The sequence below is a fragment of the Galendromus occidentalis genome, unplaced genomic scaffold (genome assembly GCF_000255335.2).
Source record: "Galendromus occidentalis unplaced genomic scaffold, Mocc_1.1 scf7180000077255, whole genome shotgun sequence".
Classification (NCBI taxonomy): Eukaryota; Metazoa; Arthropoda; class Arachnida; order Mesostigmata; family Phytoseiidae; genus Galendromus; species Galendromus occidentalis.
The window spans coordinates 17,031-26,294 of NW_003805243.1; the positions used below are offsets into that span (position 1 = coordinate 17,031).

At 48.3% G+C, this 9,264-nt stretch overlaps 1 pseudogene; it reads right to left on the reverse strand.

Annotated features, from left to right (window-relative positions):
• The window catches only part of LOC100908123 (uncharacterized), a 4,039-nt pseudogene extending 1,742 nt beyond the window's left edge, over positions 1–2,297 (reverse strand).
• Positions 2,298–9,264: the final 6,967 nt, after the last annotated feature.

Here is a 9,264-nt window from a genome sequence, read left to right on the forward strand (position 1 = left end):
ATCTCGATAAGTCGCGTAGAGGACGCCGTCCACCGTTCTCAGATCTTGAAAAGATGATGGACCTCGAACGTTAACCAATAATAAACGCAAATAGAAACATTCTTGATTATTTGGATGAATGGTGTACATTCGTCCCAATGCATCTGACGAAAACAAATCAAGATGTCCCTCGACTGGCCTGCCCTGTTTCCGGCGCTGAAATCTTTTTGTTGATGCATTCCATGTGAAATATTTCGGAACTTCGACGTATAACAGTGTTCTCGCGAAGGGATCATGACCGCACAGCGAAAAAAAAGCTGTCAATGTGGTCTTGGGTGGGGTTGTTGCTCTCGAACACATATTTGCGCTGTGAAATACACACGCTGTCCATTTTCGAGGTGAACTGCTAAATGAACGACTGTCGGATATCGCTCGTGTATCGAGAACGACAGGATACGCCATATAGCTTCATTGCTGCTGATGTATCGTCCCATTTGATATCGTTTTATCTCGTCCACGGGTGCGGACGCTTCACCAACTCCAAAAACTGCCATATCGCTCCCTTTTGTCACATACTTGCAAATATACTTGATTGATTTCACTGAATTACAATACTCGACGTTGATATGCGCTTTAAAACATTTCGAGAGGATCGGAGAGTATGGCACGATCCATCGATTATCGATCTCGACATCACGGTTACGTATTTTAAGCGTAATCATCCTCCCTCCATTTTTCGGGAGACCTTCGCCGATAAGACGGATAACCATCATTCCCAGTGACTGTCTCCGGATGTAGACTCCTTGGATATCTCTTAGTACACACTCCGTCTTTCATGCATGGGGATTTACTGTTGATCGCACCGCAAGGACCATGGATCATGTTCCTAGTTACTATTTCGAATAGAACAGGATCAAGATCACGGTCCGGAATTTCCGCTGATATTACTCGATCTATCATATCTGGAGTGATTTTGTGAATCAACCAGATCAGGATATGCGCGTGAGGCAATCCTCTCTTCTGCCACTCAATCGAATACATCCAGCATCTCGTCTCCCCAAACACGAAATGCTTGACGATGAAATCCATTAAGGATTTCAATTTCTGCTTGAAAACACGCGCGATTATATCATGTCGATCCGCAGCCGTTTGTCCCTGCAGCAAATTTGCCTTGATTTCTTCCCAAGCAGGATTGCATGTGATCGTGATGAACAAATCAGGGCGACCATACACACGAACGTATGTCATCGCATCCTGCGCGTATTCATGCATATGGCGAGGACTTCCCGTGAAAGTCGCCGGAAGAATGACTGGGCATCCGAGTTGATTGGGGTTCACACTCCCGTCAGAAACTACCGCATCACGAAGATGGACGTACTCTTCAGATCGTAACTTAGTCTGATTCAACCGAATGAATAGTAGGCGTTCGCTTTCAATCTTGGCATACATATCAACAACATATTGATGAAATAATTGCCTACACTTCAATATATGATTGTCCTCGTTCTGACGAATCATCAATCGATATGAATAGTAATTCATAGCACTGACCTTCTTGTCAGACTCATCACCCGTCACCGCGTTTCTCATTTTGATGTTAAAGTGATATCCATCATCCCCTTGCCAAAATATGATCGGGTACTGTAAAGCGTCGTAGGAACGATGTGTTTCAGAGACTCTTTGGAGGTCACCATTCCTGCGATGAAGAATTATGTCACGGGACTTAAATTCCTCTCCAGCTATCACGATTGCTACTTCATTGATTGTGGGAGCATTGTATCGCTTTTCGTGTTCCCCCGCCGGCGTCTTGTCCGCTCTTATGACAACCACATAATCATCAGCTGGCATGCGTTCCAGAGCGATCGTGAACAGCTTCACCATCCTGTTGTACTGATGGAAGAGCTTTTAGAAAGAACCAACGATTTCCCTATCTGTACCAGAATGGATACTGCATCGTCGATCGACCTGTTCCTCGGCGTTTCCCATAAAATAAATTTGGAGAAACTCATGATCGGCATCCAGCAATGGCAAAAGAGACCCATGACGATGATACACCTGACCTTGGATTTTGAAGGTCGGCATGTAGGACCCACGTATGATTTCAGTCGCACCAAATGATGTCATTTGAAAACATGAATTGTACATGCGAATATTGGCTAAAAATGCTGCGATTTCTTCGTTTGTCCGCTCATCAGAGTTGACAACGGCTCAGGTGGTGGGTGTAAATCGAGTAGTTTGACCTTGCCCCCGGCACAGCACATTCCTGGACTTTCGTTTGCGAATTTCAATGCACGACAAAACTTACATACGCTTGTCATCTCACCGATTTCAAGGCCAGCATATGTGATATAATCATGAAAAGGATCATACTCAAATGCTGCGCAATTCAATTCCTGCCGTGCCTGCTCTCTAGAACGACGACTCCGCAGCCTTTTCTGTAGCAATCTAGCCGAACTCTCATCCTCAGTTTCACCGGAGCGCACATGTGAAGAGCGCAGTCGGTTTTGTTCTAGTCTCACCATACTTTGTTCTGGCGATTCCAGAGACCGAGAAAGAGAGTGATGGATACGATCACTTTCCATCCTAGAGTTTCGCCGATCCTCAGTTTCATTCAACCGTGCTATCGAATGCCTCCGTCTATCCTGTTCTAATCGCATCTTTTTCTGATGATCCGATTCAGAAGCTATTGATAATTTGCGTTTCGTAGCTCGTCGACTCAAGCGTCCCAGTGAACTCCGTTTGGGAGGCATACTCTCGCCCCTCACGACCGACGACAACAAACTCGACTTCGTTATCGTCCCCTCAAAATGGGAATCGTTGCTATCATGATCAAAAATACTGAACATCGTTATCGTCAGAGGTGTCAGGGCAATATTATCAGAAAAGAGGAAATAATGACAATCGCTCCATCCTAATGAAACCTGATGTGCTAAAGACCTTCCCCAATGCGACACGCCCTTAATCCCAGCGAATCAGACCTATCGTACGCGTCGTATGGGAGTGTATGCGACCATGACAGACATACACACATTTGTTTTTATATGTTTAGATGCTCGCTGAAGCTCTCATCCGGAATATTGTCGACGATCTCATCGAGGTACATAAGGCCTTCGGACTTTCGATTTTCGATTGTTAAGAGCTCTCTCACGAAAAAGCATGACTCCTCCGCACGAAGCTACAAAGATCAGGAAATGCACGAGCTTCATTAAAAACTTTGGGCGGGTTTGGTTGGGAACCAAACCTATTCCCACGTGAACCACGTACGAACGAATAGATCTGACAATCGGATACGGAAGATTTGAACGAACAGAACTGGTCTAAGTATTATTAATCAAATCGGTACAAATATTCAATTTAGGACGACGGCTTCGGTCAAAACCGTCAGTATCGGTCAATGATAGCTAAAGTAAGATACCGTGTTTATTCTAATAGAGTGGCATGCCGTTCTATTTCTCGATGCCCTCATCAGGCGTCGGTCTATTGGAGCATGCCGTTCTATTGGAGCATGCCGTTCTATTGAAGCATGCCGTTCTACTGGAGCATGCCGCTCTATTTTTCCACCCCCCGCCGGATGGGCGGTCCCTATTAGAGCTGATGAAGTCACCCGTGTTTTTTCCGAAAATGAGTATTCAAACGATCTCTGCCTTCACCTACGATGAATCGTTTTGTATACCCTTGATTTCTTCACGGAATCTAACAATTCATACCACCTTCCCTCAAGTTCCCTCTGCCGTTCCATTAGAGCAGGCCGAACCATTGGAGCATGCCGCTCTTTTTTCCGAAATCTCATACGGGTGCCGTTCTATTGGAGCATGCCATTCTATTGGAATAAATACGGTATATGATTTATCGTTTTCTGTGGGGGAGAGGGGCTGGTGAGCGTGCCAATGAAACGAGTCTCCGGGCTTTCTTCGATTGATGAGGGTGAAGTATGGTTTGATGTGGGGTCGAACGGAGACGGGGACAGAGATTCACCTTCTTCACTGTCGTTCATTTCAACAGCATAACTATGGCCAGAGACGTTTTCGAAGGTTATTCGAGCAAGTAGAAGAGGCTGGAACGAATGGGGGTTCGGAGGTATCTTCAGAGGGGTGCCGACAGCGCGCAGAGCTTACTCCGAACAGAATTGATGTGCTTTCCGTCCATGAGAGTCCCAAATTGGATTCAAATATAGAAGTGGAATGAGCATGTGTCCGAATACGGTGAGCTAAAGGATAAAATCAAGAGCAACGGCAAGCGCGGCATGATCAAGTGTCGCGGTCGGATCGACACCTTAGATTTCTCAATCAGACAATCGAAGAGCCGGCGATCCTTTGGTCTATCGTTTGTACTCGCACTGACCGTACTTCTTCTCATCCTATGATAATTTATTTCTATGATAATATGAAGAAATCTGGAAAATTCTGGAGAACTCTGGAAACTCCCGAACGATTCCCGGTGAGGAACCCGGTACTCATACGGGCACGACGACCCCCTCATCGCTTTTCTACAACTCCCGGGAACCCACCCCCGAATTTTCACGGCGATCGGTTCAGGCGCTTGTGAATTTTGCGAATTTCGGATTTTTCAATTTTTTTCCGAGTTTTCGTATTTTCGTGGGTGGAGCACTCAAATAATTTTTTTAAGGTAGAATGACTCATCGAATCGGAGAACTGACCCCCCTATAACCACCGCTGGATCGCCCAGAACACGCTCCTTTTTTCACGACGATCGGTTCAGCCGTTTTCGAGTCTATAGGGTACCCCGGACATACAGACAAACAGACATACGTTTTTATATATATAGACGATTAGAACTAGAGGTCCGATCACATCCTCTCCTAGATTCTGTCTCGCTGCCGAACTGGTTTTTGAGGATCTTAGTTATCGTTCATCAGTCCTGTGATCAAAATGGCAGAGGGCAACTCTTCTTATTCTGAGGACGTGAAGACCCCTGAAGAGCTCCAGCGCTCTGTCGAAGGTTTTTACTACTACATCGAGGAAATCCAGGAGTTTCACAAACTCCCTCGCGAGATTGCAGTGAAGTGTGCAGAGATCACATGGACAAATTCTCTGCGTGAAAACTATCCAGGAATCAGTGAACTGAAGAACTTGACCTTCCCCGAGGTTGTCGGCACTCATGTGTACTGTGAACAGAACACTCGAAATCATCTGTATTGGATCGAGAAACCGGAAGAGATGTTGAAAAACTCTAAGGAATCGAATGAGCGATTTCTAGAGGCCAAACATGAGGCGGACGAAGAAACTCAATTCTTGTTCTTCCGTCTGGCGGACATTGCATATCTCGTTGAAGATGCCGAGAAAGAGGGGAAGAAGCCCGAGGAGATTCTTGAACAGATCAAGGTTGTTTTTAAGAAGATCGAGGGGTCGTTATGCTGGATGTTGGGTGTTACAGTTAAGTTTAAATTGACCGCCTTGTGTTCTCTTCCCCTCCCTCTCTACAGCGCTAGGTCTGGTTCGCCCTCGCCAGTCTCAGGCGTGGGCACGCGCTTTCGTACTGTCTCTGGGATGAGAATGACCTTGACTTTCTGGTGGCGTTTTTACTTCGTGTTAGTTCTAGAGTGGGTTATCTCTTCAATTGTACTTCTCGGATCCCGGAATTCACGTACTTCGGGGTTCGGAAGAACCTAATCGAGAACAACAACCATCATCCCTCCCATATATAAAACGCTAAGTGTGTGTGTCACTCTGTCTGTCTGTAGACAAAAATCCTCACCGATTCCGACCGAAACGTCTGTGAAGCACGAACACCCCCTCCCATTGCTTGAGAGCACATCACCAGCTCGAACCTCATTTCGACACAGAAGTTATGCATCTATTCAAGAGGATCTACTTGATGATCTGGAAATTCCGCCCGATCTGCCGCCGCTGCCGTGACGCGGTCGCCCCTTGCGCTCGCGCTGATGCGACGGAGTTCCGTTCTGCCTGCGCTCGTTCTCTGCGCTATAGTAAATTTTCCATTTCTAGCGTTCCGGAAATATTCCAATTTTTACGGAGATATTCATGAGGGCTCATGGCCCATCCCGTCCGGAGTATCAGTTCGAACCCGATGATCCCTATGGAAATGACGGACAACTTTAATTCTGCGCTCCGTCTCCTTTGCCGCCGCGGCGGCGCGGCCGTTTCCGTTGTGAGGCGCCAATGCGAATCTACGCAGCAAGATAGGCTCGAGTTCAAGATTTGCTCGATCGATTGTTTGCTCATCTTGTGGGTTCAATTGACTGTTCGGGACTGTTTTCCGGTTGTATAGTGATATCATCAGGATTATCTATGGCGGATTTTCATGACGAAGATCACGAGCCCACGAGTTTTAGAAACCGTCAGAAGGTGGTCAGTGCCGAAGCCTAGCAACGAAATCATTTTTCTCATGGGATTCATCGCATCGCGACGAACCGCCGCAATTCCTGATGGAGGATTTGCCGCTGCCTTCAACCTACGAATTCTCACCCGGGCCATGAGCTCGGGATTCCCGCTTGAGTCCGCAATAAGCGCGGCCGAAGGCCGCGTTCCCCAGGGCTGGTTGCGAATAAATCAGTGCGTATCGCTCTCGGAGTCTCCCCGATTCGAGAAAACACCATTGTCTTCAGTGATCGAGAGATTCTTCGATAGTCGTATACCACACCCGGATTCGCCGTAAAATCCATCGGCTCTAACCCCACTTCCACAGGCAGCGATCAACACCAATCAGCCACCCCGGTTCCCGTGTATTTCGGATACTTCGGCTCGTAACCAATCCGCGCCCAGCAGCTATCGTCGGCTATCGTCTCCCAGATCCTCAAGGGAAATGCCCCACAGCGAAGGAGCTACACCCATCCCGGGTCCGAGCGGTGAACAGTGCCAGGACCCTCCAAGTAGCATAGATGCAGGTCCGATAGCATATAAGACAGAAACCGGGGAGAAACGAAAAAGCTGCGTCTTGCTTTTCTGCTGCGCTGCGACGCGCGCTTGCCGACTCGAGCTGTCATCGGATCTCACTACTCTGTTTTAACTGGCACTGCGTCGATTCGTCGCTCGAAACCCGGCGGTCCAGAGAATAGTTTCGGAAAACGCCCGCACATTCAAAAAAACATCGGACGAATTGAACTTCTTTTTTTCTAACGTGAAATCCGCGGAAACCAGAGACTTCCTTCTCTCCAAGAAGATCGAGTGGCAGTTTTCCTCACCTAAGTCGCCCTGGCAAGGTGGCTTTTTTGAGCGCGTGATCTCAGTGGTCAAACGTCCCCTCAGGAAAATTCTAGGAATCCACTCGCTCAAGTTCAGAGAGCTCGACGCGGTCCTCTTTGAGATAGAGCGAATGGTGAACATGCGTCCGATCTCGGCCGTCGTCTCCGATCCAAATGAGCCCAGAGCCCTCTCTCCAGCCGATCTCATGTTTGGCTACTCATCTAATCAGTATCTTCCCGATACAAAACGGATACTGGCTCAAGCGGAAGGAGCCACGGCAATCGTTTTTCCGATGGAAAGCCCAACAATCGGTACTCCGGGGGTTCTGAAAATAATTCCGGAACGAATACCTGCAGTATCTCAGATCGCTCCATTACAATAAACCGAACAGCAGCAGACCCTTAGCGGTGGGCGACGTTTGCATAACCCAAGCTCCGGAACCATCTAGGGCTTTCTGGCCCATTTGCGTGGTTCGAGCTCTTTCCGGCGGGGGAGGCTCTGACCAACGCCAAAGAACCTGTGTCGTTAAAACAGACAGTGGTCAGATTCTCAAGCGCCCAATCCAGCTACTCTACCGCCTAGAGGTTTCGCAGTTCTTATCCCCACCCAGTCTCCTAGTTCATTCAATCATTCGATCTCGCCCAGTACTCACCCTATCGCATGCCTCCCCGCAACATCACTTCCATTACCACAAGCACGATCTCTGAGACACTGGCGCGCCGCATCCGGGTGGACCGCAGTTCGCGGCTCAGGGCTTGCGCCCAACCCCTCTGCTCTGGGGTTAACTGGGCCCAGACCCCCCGTGTCCAGGCAACCTGCTCTTCACTTGTCGCCCGTCGGAACCCCGCACACAGAACCCTAAACTACAGTTGAAGGATACCAGTCGGACTTAGCAAGAAATCCTCTCGGATCGGCATCACCACTAACTGACGAATTCGGCACCAAATGACGATTCAAATTCCAACGGACCATACATAGGCAAGGACCGACTCTGTAGTCCATGGGCAGGAAATCCGGTCGCGCTGGTCGGCACATACGCGTCCAGAAAAAACGAATTCGAGACGAGCGGAACTTCTAGGATAGAATCTCAATGCTTCCGCGTGTTAGGGTCGCGCTCAGGGGTCGAACTTCCCGTTCGATTCGGTTTCGCGCGGTCAGTAGAGAAGACAGTCGACTGGGGGTCACCACCCGAATTTATTGGAACGAGCCATTTGAGACCGAGTGAATGAACTTTCAGAGATATACAATTTTCAGGCCCCACTGCTTTATTCTGAATTGCTCCGCGGTTCCCTGGGGAGTGTTACGAATGGGAAATATAAATGTAATTTCATTACCCATACGAATCCAGAAATAAACATAGCGGAGCTTTCCCTCGCACCTTTCTCCTCCCCCGAGATCTCGTGCGCTTCCGCGTCGAGATGTCGGAGAGACACACGCACGTTGGAAGCAGCCGCGATATTATAGCTAGAGCGCGTCACTTCATGCTTTTCGCATATTTAGCATGAAAATGCCTATTCCTGGACTTTTCTCATAAGAAAGCATATTCAAGGACTCGAGGCATATCCTAGCATATTATGCTGCCTAAGCGCCCTCTACACCCAAGAACAGAACTTCCTTCGAACCATGGTGTCCCAACAGACATTCTCACAGATCGAAGCTCGAGAAAAATCGAGCGACGTGCACGTTAGAGCGATTCGGAAATCATTCGAATCCGCATGTCTACCGATCGGCGTCGTTCTGCCGCAAGTGGCTCGCGGGTTCAGAAACGAGATTATCTCAATCGTCGATCAGAAGTCAGTGTCGATTGGAAATCAGCCCGGAAGTTCCCCCTTTGACGATTCCTCCGCCCCGAGCACGCGGTGAGTTCTACCTAGGAGTCTCCTGGCTCCCTGAATGGATTCCCCAACTCCGAGAATTGAGCTGACAATGGAGAACAGCATGCAGAAGACAATCCCCCTATCTAATCCGTTGTTAACGCACTTCCAGTCGGGGACTATCATTTGTGCAATACCGATCCGTTGAAAATCTGATCGAAGTCACGTTCTCATCGAGGGAAGACTCGGAGCGAAGGTTTGCAGAGCTGTGGTGTTTCGATCTCCGCTCCGATTCAGAGGTGTTCACG